The sequence below is a fragment of the Gopherus flavomarginatus genome, chromosome 2 (genome assembly GCF_025201925.1).
Source record: "Gopherus flavomarginatus isolate rGopFla2 chromosome 2, rGopFla2.mat.asm, whole genome shotgun sequence".
NCBI lineage: Eukaryota > Metazoa > Chordata > Testudines > Testudinidae > Gopherus > Gopherus flavomarginatus.
In genome coordinates, this window is record NC_066618.1 from 178,887,637 (window position 1) to 178,905,376 (window position 17,740).

General features: G+C 44.6%; 1 protein-coding gene across 1 annotated transcript in view; it reads left to right on the plus strand.

Annotated features, from left to right (window-relative positions):
• The window catches only part of CDYL (chromodomain Y like), a 195,696-nt gene that overhangs the window by 111,803 nt on the left and 66,153 nt on the right, over window positions 1-17,740 (plus strand). The gene's annotated exons all lie outside the window — the stretch shown is intronic.

Consider the following 17,740-nt stretch of genomic DNA (forward strand, 5'->3'; position numbering starts at 1 on the left):
AAAGATTGGAGTATAATTCAATAATATCTGAAAATATCTGGGAATACCTCTGAAGTGAGGGACAAGCAAAGGTGCATAGTGGCCTGGTTACTAACAGAGAAAAAGGTGTGAAAAGCATAACAGCTATTAGACAAAAGGAATTAAATACGCTATATAGCTAGTAAGCTATAAAATGATACTTTTAATGATTATAATACCTCATATTGAAAGAAAATGTAACTACTATAGATACTCATTAAATACTTAACAATCATGGATATATGGATGGAGACACTAAAATTCTGCTTGAAAACGAGAGAGAAGAAATGAGAACTGCAATTAAAACGATTCAGGTAAGTAAAACATGAAGTCTAGATGACCTACCCATAAAATTTTATGAACTATACATAAATATATTAGCCTATATTTCTCTCAAGTATACAAAAAGACCTGAAAAGATTAAACACTCAAACATTCAAAAAAACTGTAATAATATAATATAGTCCTCCAAAACAGGTGGAAAGCTCATATGTATTTCTTGTTAAACAGACCTAAATACTTGCTAAATGTAGACACTAAAATATTAGCCAAAATTGTAGTAGCGAGGCCTCTAAAGCCAAAGCCAGTACACTCACAGCAGGCTTATTTTACACAGGCCATTCCAAAGTACATCATTTATGATATTATAACTGAAAATCTAGACAAAAAGGTGTCTAATACTATTGTCAGATTAGACACGGAAAAATATTTGACTTGGTGTCATGGAGTTTTCTCTTTAAAGTATCAAAACATGTGGGCCTATTTTCAAGTCCATGAAGTCTAAAGCTAACTTCTTAAATTCCTGTTTCGGTATGCAAATAAGGCATATGGCTTTCATAAATCCTGGGCACTCAACAGTTCCCACTGAAGCTTTTTTCTAAAAAGGGAATATATATATTTTAAATGGTCCTAAAAACACATCTGTCTTTCTAGTATCAGAGGGTAGCCGTGTTAGTCTGGATCTGTAAAAGCAGCAAAGAATCCTGTGGCACCTTATAGACTAACAGACGTTTTGGAGCATGAGCTTTCATGGGTGAATACCCACTTCCTCAGATGCATGTAATGGAAATATCCAGGGGCAGGTATATATATGTGTGCTAGCAAGCAAGCTAGAGATAACGAGGTCAGTTCAATCAGGGAGGATGAGGCCCTGTTCTAGCAGTTGAGGTGTGAAAACCAAGAGAGGAGAAACTGGTTCTGTAATTGGCAAGCCATTCACAGTCTTTGTTCAATCCTGAGCTGATGGTGTCAAATTTGCAGATGAACTGAAGCTCAGCAGTTTCTCTTTGAAGTCTGGTCCTGAAGTTTTTTTGCTGCAGGATGGCCACCTTAAGGTCTCCTATAGTGTGGCCAGGGAGGTTGAAGTGCTCTCCTACAGGTTTTTGTATATTGCCATTCCTAATGTCTGATTTGTGTCCATTTATCCTTTTCCGTAGAGACTGTCCGGTTTGGCCGATGTACATAGCAGAGGGGCATTGCTGGCATATGATGTCTGTGAGCAGACAACCTGCCAACCTGAAACATATTCTCACCAGTAACTGCACACCACACCATAATAACTCTAGCTCAGGAACCAATCCATGCAACAAACCTCGATGCCAACTCTGCCCACATATCTACACCAGCGACACCATCACAGGACCTAACCAGATCAGCCACACCATCACTGGTTCATTCACCTGCACATCCACCAATGTAATATACGCCATCATATGCCAGCAATGCCCCTCTGCTATGTACATCGGCCAAACCGTACAGTCTCTACGGAAAAGGATAAATGGACACAAATCAGACACTAGGAATGGCAATATACAAAAACCTGTAGGAGAGCACTTCAACCTCCCTGGCCACACTATAGCAGACCTTAAGGTGGCCATCCTGCAGCAAAAAAACTTCAGGACCAGACTTCAAAGAGAAACTGCTGAGCTTCAGTTCATCTGCAAATTTGACACCATCAGCTCAGGATTGAACAAAGACTGTGAATGGCTTGCCAATTACAGAACCAGTTTCTCCTCTCTTGGTTTTCACACCTCAACTGCTAGAACAGGGCCTCATCCTCCCTGATTGAACTGACCTCGTTATCTCTAGCTTGCTTGCTAGCACACATATATATACCTGCCCCTGGATATTTCCATTACATGCATCTGAGGAAGTGGGTATTCACCCACGAAAGCTCATGCTCCAAAACGTCTGTTAGTCTATAAGGTGCCACAGGATTCTTTGCTGCTTTTATCTGTCTTTCTAGTGTTTTATACTCATACCTATTTGAGAATAGTGTAAATAAATTAAGTACTTAAAATATCATAATCAAAAACAGAGTTCTGAATAAATGACAGAGGGTAGCAATAATTAAAATGAGAGAGCTTTCCAAACAATTAATTTACTACAAAATATGCCCTGTCAAGTATTAGGAAAATATTTTAAGCAAAACAAATGAACTATTTAAACTTATGTGAAAAGGGAAAACCTCCATATAAAACTATTCAGGTAAATATTTTCATATAAATATGTAGGCACAGGGTTTTCTAGTATTGTTTTATCGGGCCTCTGATTTACAGTACATTCTACAGGTCTGTCTCATCTTATGCTGGGGTTACGTTCCTTAGTCAGCGCGTAAAGCAAAAATCACGTATAGTCAAAATTACATTGAGTGTAATGGTGGGCGGAATCACCTGCACTACAGAAACAGTATTTAAATTATTGTTGTTTTTCTTTTGTTGGTTCTTGTTTTTGCCGACCGTGTAAAGCTGAAATTGCGCCTGTTAAATACGCCTAAGATGCTACAGACCTGTAATGTGGTATTCTCCCTCTCAGATGTACATTGAACACACATTGCTCTCAAATCATTTAGATAATAACTATAAACTATCTAGAAAGCAATATTGATTTCATTTGAATCAGGATTTCACACACTATATCTAAAATATTCAAAATGTTACTGAAGCCAAAAAGAGAGACGGGGTGGGTGAGATCATATCTTTCAGGTTATTTCTCTCACCAACAGAAGTTGATCTAATAAAAGATATTATCTTACTCACCTCCTCTCTCTAATATCCCGGGGCCAACATAGCTACAACAATACTGCATAGTAAAACCAAAAAACAAACAGGAACAAATCATAGGCTATGAAATAGGCTCACTGGTATGACGTGTTCATATGTGATAATGCAATATAAAATACTAGATTTGGCATAGATTATTAAAATGGAATTAGCAAAAATTAAAGAAACCTCTAAATCTCAGATTGTGCCATATAAAGGCAAATACGTTCTGTCACTTGATATGAGGATGTATGTATATCCAGAAGTTCTGGATACAGTTCTTAGATGTACTGACGATATAATGGGAATTGAAATGCCACTTACACATACAAAACTATGTATGCTGAATAAAAGGAAGGAGAAATTATGGACCTGGTTCAGGTAATAATTTTAAGCATGTATTTCGCATTTAGCATACAGTAGTCCACGCAAAAGCGTATTTCCTCATCTGGTTTGGGTACCAGAACCACTGGAGATGCCCATGCACTGGTAGATGAGCATATTATACCCATCTGTAGCATGTTCTGGATTTCCCGTTCTATAGAAGCTTGGGCGTGAGGAGACACCCGGTAGGGTGGGGTTTTAATTGGATGAGCATTACCTCTGTGAATGGAGTGGTATGCCCGTTCAGTCCGTCCTGGGGTGGCTGAGAACAATGGGGCGAAGCTAGTGCACAGCTCCTTGATTTGTTGCCGCTGCAGACGTTCCAGGGTTGTGGAGAGGTTCGCCTCTTCCACGCCACCGTCTTTTTTCCCTTCATAGTAGACACCTTCAGGCCACTCAGCATCATCTCCCTGGACTGTAAACTGACAAACCTGTAAGTCTCTGGAATAGAAAGGCTGGAGAGAATTAACATGGTACACTCTGGGTTTTAGAGAGGAATTGGGAAATGCTATGAGGTAGTTAACAGCTCCCAGGCGCTCTTGGACCGTGAATGGCCCTTCCCATGATGCTTCCATCTTATGCGCCTGTTGCGCCTTCAAGACCATAACCTGGTCTCCTACCTTGAAGGAACGTTCTCTGGTATGTTTGTCATACCAGTCCTTTGGCTCTTCCTGAGCATTTTTTAGGTTTTCTTTAGCAAGCGCTAAAGAGTGTTGGAGGGTGCTCTGTAGGTTGCTTACAAAGACCAGAATGTTAGTTCCTGGAGAAGGCGTAAACCCCTCCCATTGCTGCTTCACCAACTGTAATGGCCCCTTAATCTCATGGCCATACAGAGGTTCAAATGGTGAAAACCCTAAACTAGGATGTGGTACAGCCCTGTAGGCAAAAAACAACTGCTGCAACACTAGGTCCCAATTATTGGAGTGTTCGTTGACGAATTTACATATCATGATCCCCAAAGTTCCATTAAACCTTTCCACCAGGCCATTGGTTTGATGGTGGTACGGGGTGGCAACCAAGTGATTCACCCCATGAGTTTCCCACAATTCTTTCATGGTCCCTGCCGGGAAATTAGATCCTGAATCTGTAAGGATGTCGGAGGGTCAACGTACCTGGCAAAAATGTCAGTTAATGCCTGGCACACAGCTTTAGCCCTGGTGTTGCCTAGAGCTACTGCTTCCGGCCATCGGGTAGCAAAGTCCACGAAAGTCAGTAGGTACTGCTTTCCTCTGGGTGTCTTTTTTGGGAAAGGACCCAGAATATCCACAGCTACTCGCTGAAATGGGACCTCAATTATGGGGAGTGGCTGGAGAGGGGCCTTGACCTGGTCTTGGGGCTTTCCCACTCTTTGGCAAACCTCACAAGACCGGACATACTTGGCAACGTCCTTACCCATCCCCTCCCAGTGGAAGGACTTCCTCAGTCTGTCTTTGGTTCTGTTCACCCCAGCATGGCCACTGGGATGATCATGGGCTAAGCTTAAGAGCTTTCCCCGGTACTTTGTTGGAACCAGCAACTGTTTTTGTGGCTGCCATTCTTCCCGGTGTCCACCAGAAAGAATTTCCTTGTATAAAAGTCCTTGGTCTATCACAAACCGGGATCGGTGAGCAGAGCTGAGAGGCGGTGGGGTGCTCTGTGCCGCCGCCCAAGCGTTTTGAAGGCTGTCATCTGCTTCCTGCTCTGTCTGGAACTGTTTCCTTGAGGCTGGGGACACCAGTTCTTCCTCAGACTGTGGATTTGGGCTTGGTCCCTCTGGAAGCGATGTAGGTGATGGGGTTGTTTCCGTTGCTGGTGAACCGCTCTCCGGTGGTGCACCTGGGGGTATTTCAGGCTCTGGCTGAGCCTCTTCGGTATGGTTGTCTGTTGCTTCTGCCAGTTCTGGCTCGCTGGCTTCTTCTGGCAGTGAGGTTGAAGATGTGGTTGCGATTGCTGGCGCTGGTGCTGGTTTTGGGTGCTGTTCCAGTTCCAGGCCTGGGACTGGAGGTGCTGTGGCTGTTTCCGTTGTTTGCAGGGAATTCGGGTCCACTACCTCTGTCTGGGTCTCTGGTAGCACAGACGGGTTTCCTGTGGACGGCTCAGGAACAGGAATGGGTCTGGAAGCTTGCCTGGTTTGGCTATGTGTAACCATTCCCACTCTCTTGGCCTGCTTCACCTGGTTGGCCAAATCTTCCCCCAGTAGCATGGGGATGGAATAATTGTCATAGACTGCAAAAGTCCACCTTCCTGACCAGCCTTTGTACTGGACAGGCAGTTCAGCTGTAGGCAAGTCTACAGCTTGTGACATGAAGGGGTAAATTGTCACTTGGGCCTCTGGGTTGATGAATTTGGGGTCCACGAAGGATTGAGGGATAGCTGACACTTGTGCCCCCGTGTCTCTCCACGCAGTAACCTTCTTTCCGCCCACTCTCAAATTTTCTCTTCGCTCCAAGGGTATTTGAGAGGCATCTGGGCCTGGGGATCTTTTGGGTGATGGTGGTGTAATGACTTGCACCCGGTTGGGGTTCTTTGGGCAGTTGGCCTTTATATGTCCCAGTTCATTACACTTAAAGCATCTTTCCAGCTGACTGGTCACTGGGTCGAGGTGAGATTTTTGGGTTTTCCATCTTGTATGTACCGTGTTATGTCCTCAGGAACACCATCCAAGAACTGCTCCATTTGCATGAGGAGGTGCAGTTCGTCCAAGGATTTAACATTGGTTCCTGATATCCAGGCCTCATAATTTGTCCCAGCGTAGTAGGCGTGTCTGGGAAATGACACATCTGGTTTCCGCTTTTGGGTTCTGAAACGCCGACGGGCATGATCTGGGGTTATCCCGATTCTGAATCTGGCCTTGGTTCGAAACAGTTTATAATCCTTCATTCTGTCCTTTGGCATTTCAGCCGCCACCTCTGCTAAGGGTCCACTGAGCTGTGACCTCAGCTCTACCATGTACTGGTCTTCAGGGATGCTGTACCCAAGACAGGCTCGTTCAGAATTTTCTAAGGCGGCCTCAGTGTCATCACCTGCCTTGTAGGTGGGAAATTTCTTGTGATGTGGAACAATCATTGGCGCAGGGTTGTTAGGATTGGCTGGAGCATCCTGCCTGGCCCGCGCCAAGTCCATTTCATGCTTTCTCTCTTTTTCCCTCTCTTCACTCTGTTTTTGTTGTTTTTCCAGTTCTCGGTGGGCTGCATCTTTGGCTTCTTGTTCTCTTTTATGGGCTGCCAGTTTGATGTTTTCTTCCCTTTCTTTCAGCTCCACCTCTTTCTCTTTTTACCATTTGTCGCCTGTGGTCTGCTTCTTTGATTTGTCCCTCTGCTACCATTTTTGCCTTGGAAGTCATGGTTCCTGTTTTCTTGTGTTGGGGTGCCCTCTGGTGTTTATTTTTTGAACTGCTGGCTCTCTGTTGTCTCCTGGGGTTTGCCTAGCAACAGTGCCTTTTTTTTTCTTCCTCTAGCTAATCTTTTAAATGTAAAGTAAACCAGAAAAACCACTTTATTTGCATGTGTGTTGTGCTGGGTACTTGACTCTCAATCGGAGTGCTATAGTTTAACAAAAGATCCTTTGTCAACCTTAATAGTTCCTTGCTTAATATGCAAGCCAAACTGCAACGAGAGAACAGAAAAAAAAATTCTCTCTGGCTCCTTTTAAAACCAAACCCTTTCTCTCTGCTTAAAAGCCCTAGCAGAGAAAAAGAAAATAATATTCCTACTGGCTTCTGGATTCTTATCTTTCCACACCGCTGCCACTCATGTCATAACTTTCCTAATCAGATCTGAACCTTAGAGTAGATAACATGAGAAGCTAGCATGAAACCTCCAAACTTAATTACCAGCTTGGATCTGATATCGCTGCCACCAGCAGCCAGAAAATTCCAGTGTCTGGCTCACTCTGGTCTCCCGAAAACCTTCCCTGGGGGACCCTAAGACTCAGATGCCCTGAGTCTCACCACAAAGGGAAATAACCCACTTCCCTTCCCCCTCTTTACCTCCTCCCAGATTTCCCCGCCCTGGGTACTCTAGGATATTCCCTGCTTCAAGTCCTTGAAACACAAGTACTGAGAGATCAAATCTCTCTCTCCCCTCACCCAGAGAGTATGCAAAGTCAGGCTTAGTAAATCTAACACAAAGAGATTTTCCCCCTTCCTTCGTTCCTTAGCCTTAACCAGTGAAAAAACTCAAACAGGTCTTAAAAAGAAAGCTTTATATAAAAAGAAAGAAAAAGACATAAAAATGGTCTCTGTATCAAGATGACAATATACAGGGTCAATTGCTTAAAAGAAAAAATGAATAAATAGCCTTATCCAAGAAGAATACAATTTAAAACATTCCAGCAACTACACACATGTAAATACAAAAAAAAAATATAAACCTATTGTCTTACTATCCTTGTACTTACAACTTGGAAACAGAAGATTAGAAAGCCTGGAGATAGAGAGATTACTCTCCGAGCCGAGAGGGCCACCGAACCAAGACAAAGAACACCCACCCAAAAACTACCCTCCCTTGACATTTGAAAAATCTTGTTTTCTGATTGGTCCTCTGGTCAGGTGTTCGGTTCACTTTGTTAACCCTTTACAGGTAAAAGAACATTGACCCTTAGCTATCTGTTTATGACAATTTCACTTTACGTTTTTAGATATGATTTACATATATTTATTTAAAAATGAGATGATTATGCCATTGAAAAAAATTCTGCACTTGATGAAATACATACCTTGCATAATTACTATGCTGTTAAACAACTTCTGTGTTATGTGTACAGTAACTCCTCACTTAACGTCCTCCCACTTAACGTTGTTTTGAAGTTTACATCCCTGCTCCATTACAGAAAAGGCTTGTTTAAAGTTGTGCAATGCTTTCTTATAACGTCGTTTGGCTACCTGCTCTGTCCACTGCTTGTAGGATTCTCTGGCGACTTTACAAGAGAGCATTGCACAACTTCCTCTTCTCCACCTCCTCCCACCCTGTAGTGGGGTGACTGCCCCACGCCTGGAGAACACGAGTTAAAACAGCCAGGCTAGGCTGATTGGAGTAGCAGCCACAGCTGTGGCCAGCTCAGTTAGGGCCCAGCTGGCCCTGATAACAGGGCTGTGGGCCAGAAGCTGAAGGAGTCTCACTCTAGCCCTGGAGGGAGCCGGGCTAGCTGCCTGACAGTGAGGTATCTGAAGTAGAGCAGGGCTGGGGAATAGGGCAAGGGAGCTGGGGAGCTCCAGCCTGGTAAAAAACTCCAGGCTGCAGACCTTGTTTGAGGCCGAAAGGTACTGGGGCTGCTGATGGGCAGCCTGAGGACAGGCAAAGGCAGCTGGTCCGAACCGCTTGCCAGTGATGAGTGACCATCACAGACTGCAGTCTGCCCCACTGAGCGGGGGCTAGATGATGACTGGCAGTAGCCACTGAGGCAAGGTGGGTTTTAGAGGGCTGAGGGTTCTCCTGGGAGGGGAAACCCAGAGCATGGTTGGATACTGTTGGGGTAGAGCCATGAGTAAAGGGCACTGGGGTCCGGGAGGGACACAGGGCCAGCAGCAGGCGAGACACTGGCCTGAAGAGGGCGCTCCATATGCTGGAGAGATAATTCCCAAGACAACCAACTGTTTGGCCATGCTTAGGACTTTCTGGGAGGGAGGGGGAGGAGCAGGGATGTGGCGCACTCGGGGAAGGAGGCGGGGGTAGGGGGAGCTTCACTGCCGGTGAGTGCAGAGCACCTGTTAATTTTTTACCATCACCGGGACTGAACTTTGCAAGCATTCAGGAGGCTGGAGGGGAGAGGGGAAGAGTTTTTACAAGCATCATTGCTGAGTATAGTCTTAAATTTTTTGTTTTAAACTGTTTAAAACTTATACCTGTATTAAATTGCTTGTTTAAAATTGTTTAAAACTTACACAGTTTATGTATATAATGCCTTTTGTCTGGCAAAAAAAAAATTCCTTGGAACGTAACTCCCCCCCATTTACATTAAATCTTATGGGAAAATTGGATTTGTTTAACATTGTTTCGCTTAAAAGTCGCATTTTCAGGAACATCACTACAAGGTTAAATAAGGAGTTACGATAAAATATTTTGTAAACATCTAATAAACCATGGACCTGTCTTTAATGATTCACGTGTCAACTACTAACCACCTAATACATTCAATCTTGTTCAATCAGAAGGTTACATTTCAATCAGCACAATACTAATCAAGTAGAAAAAGAGAACGATCACCTATTAAGTACGATTATGTTGTGTCAGAGAAGTAGGGTGGTTGTTAGTATAACTGGTATAGTTACATAACTCACAGGTTTAGAAAATCTGATCTAACCCCCAGTGTAAACACTGCTGCGTGGATGGGAGGCCTTCTCCTGTTGACATATCTACTGCTTCTTAGGAAGGTGGATTACCTATGCTGATGGGAGAAGTTCTCCCATCAGGGTATGTAGCATCTTCGCTAAGAATTAAAGTGGCACCGCTGGACTGCTGTAAGTGTAGACAAACCCTTATTTTCTTCATCTGTAAAATAAGGACCTTACCTTACTTGGAATGTTGTATAGATAGATATTGAAATGGTTTTCATCTTCAAAGTGACTTACAGATTATTAAAGTGAATTTTAGGTTATTTCTCTTCACCAATTTAACTGCAAGCTCACCAGCTGGCCATCGGAAGTGGCTGCCTCTCATCCTTGTCAGGGACCAATAGAGAGAGTGAAGTTGGGAAATGGCTGCCTGCAGCTTGCAGATCAACAGCCAATAGGAGACTTTGGAGGAATCAGAAATGTCGGATTGGAAGGACCTCAGTAGGTCATCTAATCAAGTCCCTGCTCTGAGACAGGACTAAGTATTACTCTAGACCAGGAGTGGGCAACCTTTCAGAAGTGGTGTGCCGAGTCTTCATTTATTCACTCTAATTTAAGGTTTCGCGTGCCAGTAATGCATTTTAACGTTTTTAGAAGGTGTCTTTCTATAAGTCTATAATATATAATGAAACTATTGTTGTGTTTAAAGTAAATAAGGGTTTTAAAATGTTTAAGAAGCTTCATGTAAAATTAAATTAAAATGCAGAGCCCCCTGGACCGGTGGCCAGGACCTGGGCAGTGTGAATGCCACTGAAAATCAGCTTGTGTGTCGCCTTTGGCACTCGTGCCGTAGGCTGCCTACCCCTGTTCTAGACTATCCCTGACTGGTGTTTGTCTATCCTGCTCTTAAAAACCTCCAATGACAGAGATTCCACAACCTTCCTAGATAATTTGTTCCAGTACTCTTACGGGTAGGAAGGATTTTTTTTTCCTGATGTCTAACCTAAATCTCTCTTACTGAAATTTAAGCCCATTACTTCATGTCCTGTCTTTAATGGATAAGGAGAAAAAATTTTCACTCTCCTCATTGTAACAGCCACTTATGTACTTGAAGACTGTTATCATGTCCCCCATCAGTGTTCTCTTCTCCAGATTAAAACCCATTTTTTTCAGTGTTTCCTTGAACATCGTGTTTTCTTGGACTTTCTCCAATTTATCCTAATCTTCCCAGAACTTGACCCAGTACTCCAGTTGAGGCCTTATCGGTAATGAGTAGAGTGGGAGAATTACCATATATACTCGTTCATAAGCCGATTTTTACTTAAAAAAAAAAAAAACAAAAAAAAGGGGAAGCACCAGAGAAGAGGGTCGGCTTATGAACAAGTATAGAGAGGGAGAGGTGGGACACAGCCCCTCCCCCCAACAGAGGGAGCAAGAAAAGGCAGCAGAGCTGGAAGGGAAGAGGCGGGGCCAGAGTCTCTCTGCTTCTGGCCATGTTGCTCTCCCCCCAGCCTCCAAAGCAGCTGCAGCTCCAGGGTGCCAAGGCTGCAGCCGTGCTGCTTGGCCCTGCCCCCCAGAGCAGGCTGTGGCCATGCCGCCCGGCCAAGCCTGCTGGAACATACTGCAGCCGCGCCACCTGGTCTGGCCCGCCGGAACAGGCTGTGGCCCTGCTGCCCACCCTGCTGGAGCAACTCCATCCAGACCAGAGACATCCTTCTTTGGCCCTCCCCAGATAAGGTGGGAAGGATGGGGTGGGGAGAGTGCGGGGGTCCCGGGCTAGGGGTTGGGTCATGTGGGGGGTGGTCACAGGGGTTACCCTCCTGACTCCCAGCTGTCCCGGCCTGTTTACTTAGGTTTACCTCTGTGCCTGTGGACGCTCGAAGTAAACAAACCATCTCGGCCCACCAGCAGCTTATCCTAATGGTCCGGGAGCCAAAGTTTGCTGACCCCTGAATTATAGGGTCAGCTTATGAACGAGTCATAAAAATTTTCCATTTTTACTTATCCATCTGGGAGGGTCAGCTTATAAACAAACTGGCTAATGATCAAGTATACGGTACTTTTCGTGTCTTGCTTGCAATACTCCTGCAAATTCATTCCACAATGATGTTCACTTTTTTGCAACAGTATTACCTTATTGACTCATATTTAGTTTGTGATCCGCTGTAACTCCCAAATTCTTTTCTGGCGTACTCCTTCATAGGAAGTAATTTCCCATTTTGTATTTGTGCGATTGATGATCTGTCCAAAGTGTAGTACTTTGCATTTGTCCTTATTGATTTTCATTCTATTTATTTTAGACCATGTCTTCAATTTAAGAACCTTTTGAATTCTAATCCTGTTCAACAAAGCTCTTGCAACCCCTCCCAGCTTGGTGTCATTCAGAAAAACTTTATAAGTATATTCTGTCATTATGCAGATCATTTATGAAGATATTGAATAAAACCAGACTCAGGACAGATCCTAGCAGGACCCCACTAGATATCCCTTCCAATTTGATTGTGAATTATTGATAACTACTCTGAGTACGGTTTTCCAACATGTTATATACCCACCTTATTGTAGGTTCATTTAGGCTGTATTTCCCTAGTTTGGTTATGAGAAGTTCATGTGAGACAGTATCAAAAAAGCCTAACTAAAGTCAAGATATATCTCATACACTTCTTCCCCACATCCACAAGGCATGAGATCTCCAGCATATGTCTCCCACCAAAATGAAGAAATATAACATACTTAGCATGTAACAGCACACTTTTTCTCTCCACACATTACAGATAGGTGAACTACAGTAGTAAGTAACTCATCCTGTTTTCTAGTTTGATACTGAGGTTTGTAGCAGACCTTCACCATAGCCCCTCCTGTATTTTGCTAGCTAGCACATTGATCCATGTGTATTCAAGATTCTGCAGTTCTCAGTTAACTCTGCAGTGGATAATTATGTCTAAAGCTATGTCTACACCACAGCAGCACAGCTGCACTGCTGTAGTGCTTCTTGTGAAGACGCTTTAAGCCGACGGGAGAGAGCTTTCCTGTCGGCTTAACTCATGCCTCCATAAGAGTCAGTATCTATGTCGGCGGGAGAAGCTTGGTGCTTGCATCAATATAACTTATGTCACTCAGGGGTGCGGATTAGTCACATCCCTGAGCAATGTAAGTTATACCAAAGTAATTCATAGTGTAGTCATAGTCACTTAGGCACTTCTGAAAATTTTACCACAAATCCTCAGTCCTTATTCAGGCAAAACTCCTAATGACACAAATGTGAGTTTTGTCTGTGTAAGGAGTGCAGGATTCACATATTTACTTTCTTTTTCTCTTTATAAATTTATTTAGAAAATGGAGGAGGAGAAACTTGTTGGTTTGTGGTTTGATTGAGGTCATTGAGATGATGGATATTGAAATTTCTTATAGCACAAGTGGGAATTTTGTTGATTTAATCATTTGTCATCATCACAGAAACTGAGGATTCTTTGTACAAGTCTCCTTGTGGCGGCCGATTTGTTGTAATCACAAATCATGTGATACAACTTTTTGACCATCTTTAATTGTGTACTGTATCACAAACAAATTATTTGAATTAACACTGATTAACTTAGCATGCCTTCATATAAAAATATAAACAAGAGATTCTTAAATTATTGTGACATATTAGAACTATGCACATTCTTCAAGCTGAAACGATAGAAATACTTGGTGTATGTGGGAGTTCCTTACAATTTTAATTATGTGTTGTATGTGGGTATAATGGAAGGATGACTCACTTGTAGTGCACTGCATTATACTTTTGTGTGATAAATGAATCTCTTTGTATCAACACGTGGATATATGTGACTGTAAGGAGGCGCCCTGGCTCCCCGCCGCGCCTGAGAGGGACGAGCCAGAGCAGGTGCCTCAGTGGGCGGAGCCACCGCCACCTGTCCCCACCCCCGGAAGTCAAGGGGCGGGACAGGAAGTATAAAAGCCCAGCCCAAGCGCTCAGTTGGCGGCCGGCTGCCGGAGAGGACAGACGCTGGAGCCCGAGCTCCCGCCGGGCCCAGCCTACCCTGTGCTCACTACCCGGAGGAATGCTGGCCTGACCTGCCGCGCGCTCGGTATCCAGAGGAGCGCTGGCCTGACCTGCCCCGCGCTCAATACCCAGAGGAACGCTGGCCAGACTTGCCTCATAGCCGGTACCCAGAGGAACGTCGGCCTGACCTGCCTTGTGACTGGTATCCCGAGGAGCGGCCTGAGCTTCCCTACGACCGGTATCCCGAGGAGCTGCCTGAACCTCCCTACGACCGGTACCCGGAGGAGCCCATGGTCTGGGACCCCCCAGACGAAGCTGGCGAGAGATAGGTACCCAGAGAGGGGGAGGTCGGAAGTGGCCTGGGGGTAGCCGACCCTGGTTTGGCTCCTGAAGAGCCTGAACCCATGTCAGTGTGTTTCGGCCAGGATCCCCACTGACAGCAGCGTGCCTTTGCTGCTGCTAGGGCCCCGGGCTGGAACGCAGTGGAGTGGGAGGGCCTGCGTTCCCCCTGCTACCCCACCAAGGGTGGCAGACTCCCCCTCTCCCTGGCCTGAGGAGGCTTGCTATATAGACTTCTGGGATACTGTGTTTGCTCAGCCTGCTGAAGGCCTGAGCCCGAACTGCTACTGCCCCGCCCTGTCCAAGGGCCTGGGCTGATATACTTTGTTTGCTCAGCCTGCTGGAGGCCTGAGCTTGAACTGTTTGCTGCCCTGCCCTGCCCAGGGGCCTGGCCTGATATACTTTGTTGCAGACCCTTTATTCCCTCCACGCCTGCTGAGGGGTTAGACCTACCCGGACTGCTGTGTGTAAGGAGTGCCCTGGCTCCCCGCCGCGCCTGAGAGGGACGAGCCCCGACACCGCCTGCTTACAGTGACTTATTTTTTAAAATTAAAAATAGACTGCTTCCTGCTGGATTTAATAGACATTACACCATCTCATGGAAATGGTAAAGATGTTGAGCAGGATCAAGGGTGCTTGACTTCCTGAAACCATTTGATTTCTTTTTTAAATTAAGTGTTTTGCTTGTGTGTAGTAAAAGCATTTTTTCCATAAGACTGTCATGACATTTTTATATCCATTTTCTATACTTGGCAGTACCTATGGGTTAAAATGACATTAGATCTAATAGGAATACTATGAAAACATGAAAATTATCAACATTCATGTTCATGCAGCAAAGTAATTTACATAGTAGTATTACTGATGTACAAGAATAGGTTATTTTTTGTTTTTTCCTCTCTCTTCAGTTGCACTGGTACAAGTGTAAAAAGTTGCACCTGATGGAGAAACACAACTTTGACTAGCCTTAGGTTGTAAGTAGGGCCCTACTAAATTCCCGGCCATGAAAAATGTGTCACGAACCGTGAAAATCTGGTTTCCCCTTATGAAATCTGGTCTTTTGTGTGCGCTTACCCTATACTGTACAGATTTCACAGAGGAGACCAGCATTTCTCCAAGTGGGGGGTCCCGACCCAAAAGGGAGTTGCATGAGGGTCACAGGATTATTTTAGGTGGGATCATAGTATTGCCACCCTTACTCCTGCACTACCTTCAGATCTGGGTGGTTGGAGAGTGATGGCTGTTAGCTGGACACCCAGCTCTGAAGGCAGTGGCTCTGCCTTCAGAGCTGGGCTCGTGGCCAGCAGCCAGTGCTCTCCAGCTGCCCAGCTCTTAAGGCAAAACTTCTGCCAGCAGCAGCACAGACGTAAGGGTAGCAGTACTGCAACCCTCCCTACAATAACCTTGCAACCCTCCTCCCCCAGCTCTTTTATGGGTCAGGACCCCTAAAAGTACAGCACTGTGAAATTTCCAACTTAAATAGCTGAAATAATGAAATTTACTATTTTTTAAAATCGTATGACCATGAAATTGACCAAAATGGACCACGAATTTGGTAGGGTCCTAGTCATGAGATTTGCCCATCAAATGTGCCTTTTTAAAGCTGAGACTGCGCTTTTTAAAATTTTAGTACTTTTTTCTTTAACATCTTCTGTAGCTTTCTAGATGCTTGGATATGATTCCTCTTTGCCAGCAAAGAGAAATCGTACATTGATACTTCTGGTGATGTCATTTCCTACAGTGGCTTTCCTTCTCCATTAGCTGTTTCTTTCTTCATGATATGGAGCATTAGAACCCTTTTCATTTGAGGAAAAGAGAACAGAATGGAGGAGAAAATGGAGTAGACCTCAGAAGATATCAAGGCAAACCGTGGTGGGCAGTTAACTTTGCAGCATCACATCACCTACGGTCTGTGGGCTGTCCCTCTCATGCATAAAAGGAAGAATGGAGTAGTCCTAGAAGTGCAAGAGGAGTAGACCTGAGAAGTTCTGATGGTATAAAACATGGACTTCTACAGCTGCTTCTGAAGCATCATGTGAGGCATCAGCAGTTTATGGGCCTTCAGTCCCACATGCATTGAGCCAGGACTGCAGCTTGAACAATTCCTGAAGGGGCTTCAGAACCAGGATGTGCTCATGCTACTAAGTTTTTATATACAAAGCAGGAGTCTACACTGGGTCCCTCCTTGGCCCACACCACTCTTTGTGGAAGTAAGAGATCTGGGACAATAAGGTTTTGAGAATCTCCTCCTGAGAAAATGAAATAGTACTCAGAGGATTTTAAGCAGGCCTGCAAAGTACCCTGGAACCCCCAATGGAGTGAGAGCCAAGGGAGTGTCAGAAAAGGGAAAATTCTCTTTAAATAGGATTTGTGTTGCCTTCACGGTGGACTGATAGCCTCCCCTTGCTTTCTAAGGCACTTCTGCCCCTACCATTCCAGCTGCTCCAAGATCGCCAGTCCATGCTCCGTCCCCGTCTAAGCTCTTCCTCCCCCCATCTGAGCATCTCTCACAAGAGCATTGTCTCCAGTTCCCAAGTGGTAGAGAATATTAAAGTCACAGAGATTTGGTTTCTTCATTGAACAAAGAACTTTATTAGAATGAGGAAAAAAGTGATGTCTCTGTCTCACCCAGAGTTGGCACTAAGCATAAGCAGAGTGAGCAATTACTTAGGGCCCTGAGCAGCTCAGAGGGGCCCCCTATTCACTTCTTCTTGTAAGAACTTGCCGGTTTTAGGATTGGGGGAGTAGGGGGACATTCTTGCTTAGGGCTCCCAATAGGCTAGCACTACACTGCTGCTCTCACCTCACTGTACAGCTTTTTCTGGAATCTTTCTCAGCCCCTCCTGCCTCGCTTCCTGGTACAGAATTAAAGAAATGATACCCAATCTTAAAATCTCTGTTCTGTGCTCCCCATATACCTTCTCTTTTCCTGTGTAAGCAAACAGACTCATGTCGGAAGATTTACCTCCAAGGCAGACAGCATTGTTCTGACCTATCAGCCCACAAACCACTAAGCTGGGGTTACTCCAGTGTGAAAGCTGCACTATAGATCAGCTGAGCTAATATAGCGGGTGTCTACCATTCAAGCTGGAGATGTGATTCCCAGCTCGAGACATACCCACGCTAGCTCTCATTGAACTACCATGCTAAAAATAGCCTAGCTGTGGCAGATTGAGCAGCAGCATGGGCTTGCCACCCCATGTATGTATCCATCTGAGGCTCTAGGCACACTCTAAGGGCAGCTAGCCCATCCCCTCACTCCTAGTGTTGCAGCTACAGTCTGTTTTTAGCATGGTGCGAGCTAGCATGAGTATGCTTCCTTGAGCTAGGAGTCACATCCTCAGTTCAAAGCGTAGACATACCCATAGATTCTTTTAGCTATAGAATTGTAGCAATCTGTACTTCTTTCTTTCATGGCTGACACTCTAACCACAGAATTGCACGTCGAGTTTGGTATTTATTGTTCAGATGGAAAGTGGACACCATATTTTTGGTTTTTTTCAGCGTTGGAAATAATCAAGCCATTGTGCTATGATCTTGGGTTAGCGTGCAGCTGATGGTTTGGAAGCTTGTGTGCTGAACAACTAGGGCAATGTTGTCCACATACATGAATTTCCTCGACTCTGTCGGTGGTATATCCACAGTGTATAGATTTAAAAGTATCGGGGCCAGGACAAAGCCCTGAAGGGTGCCCGAGTTAAG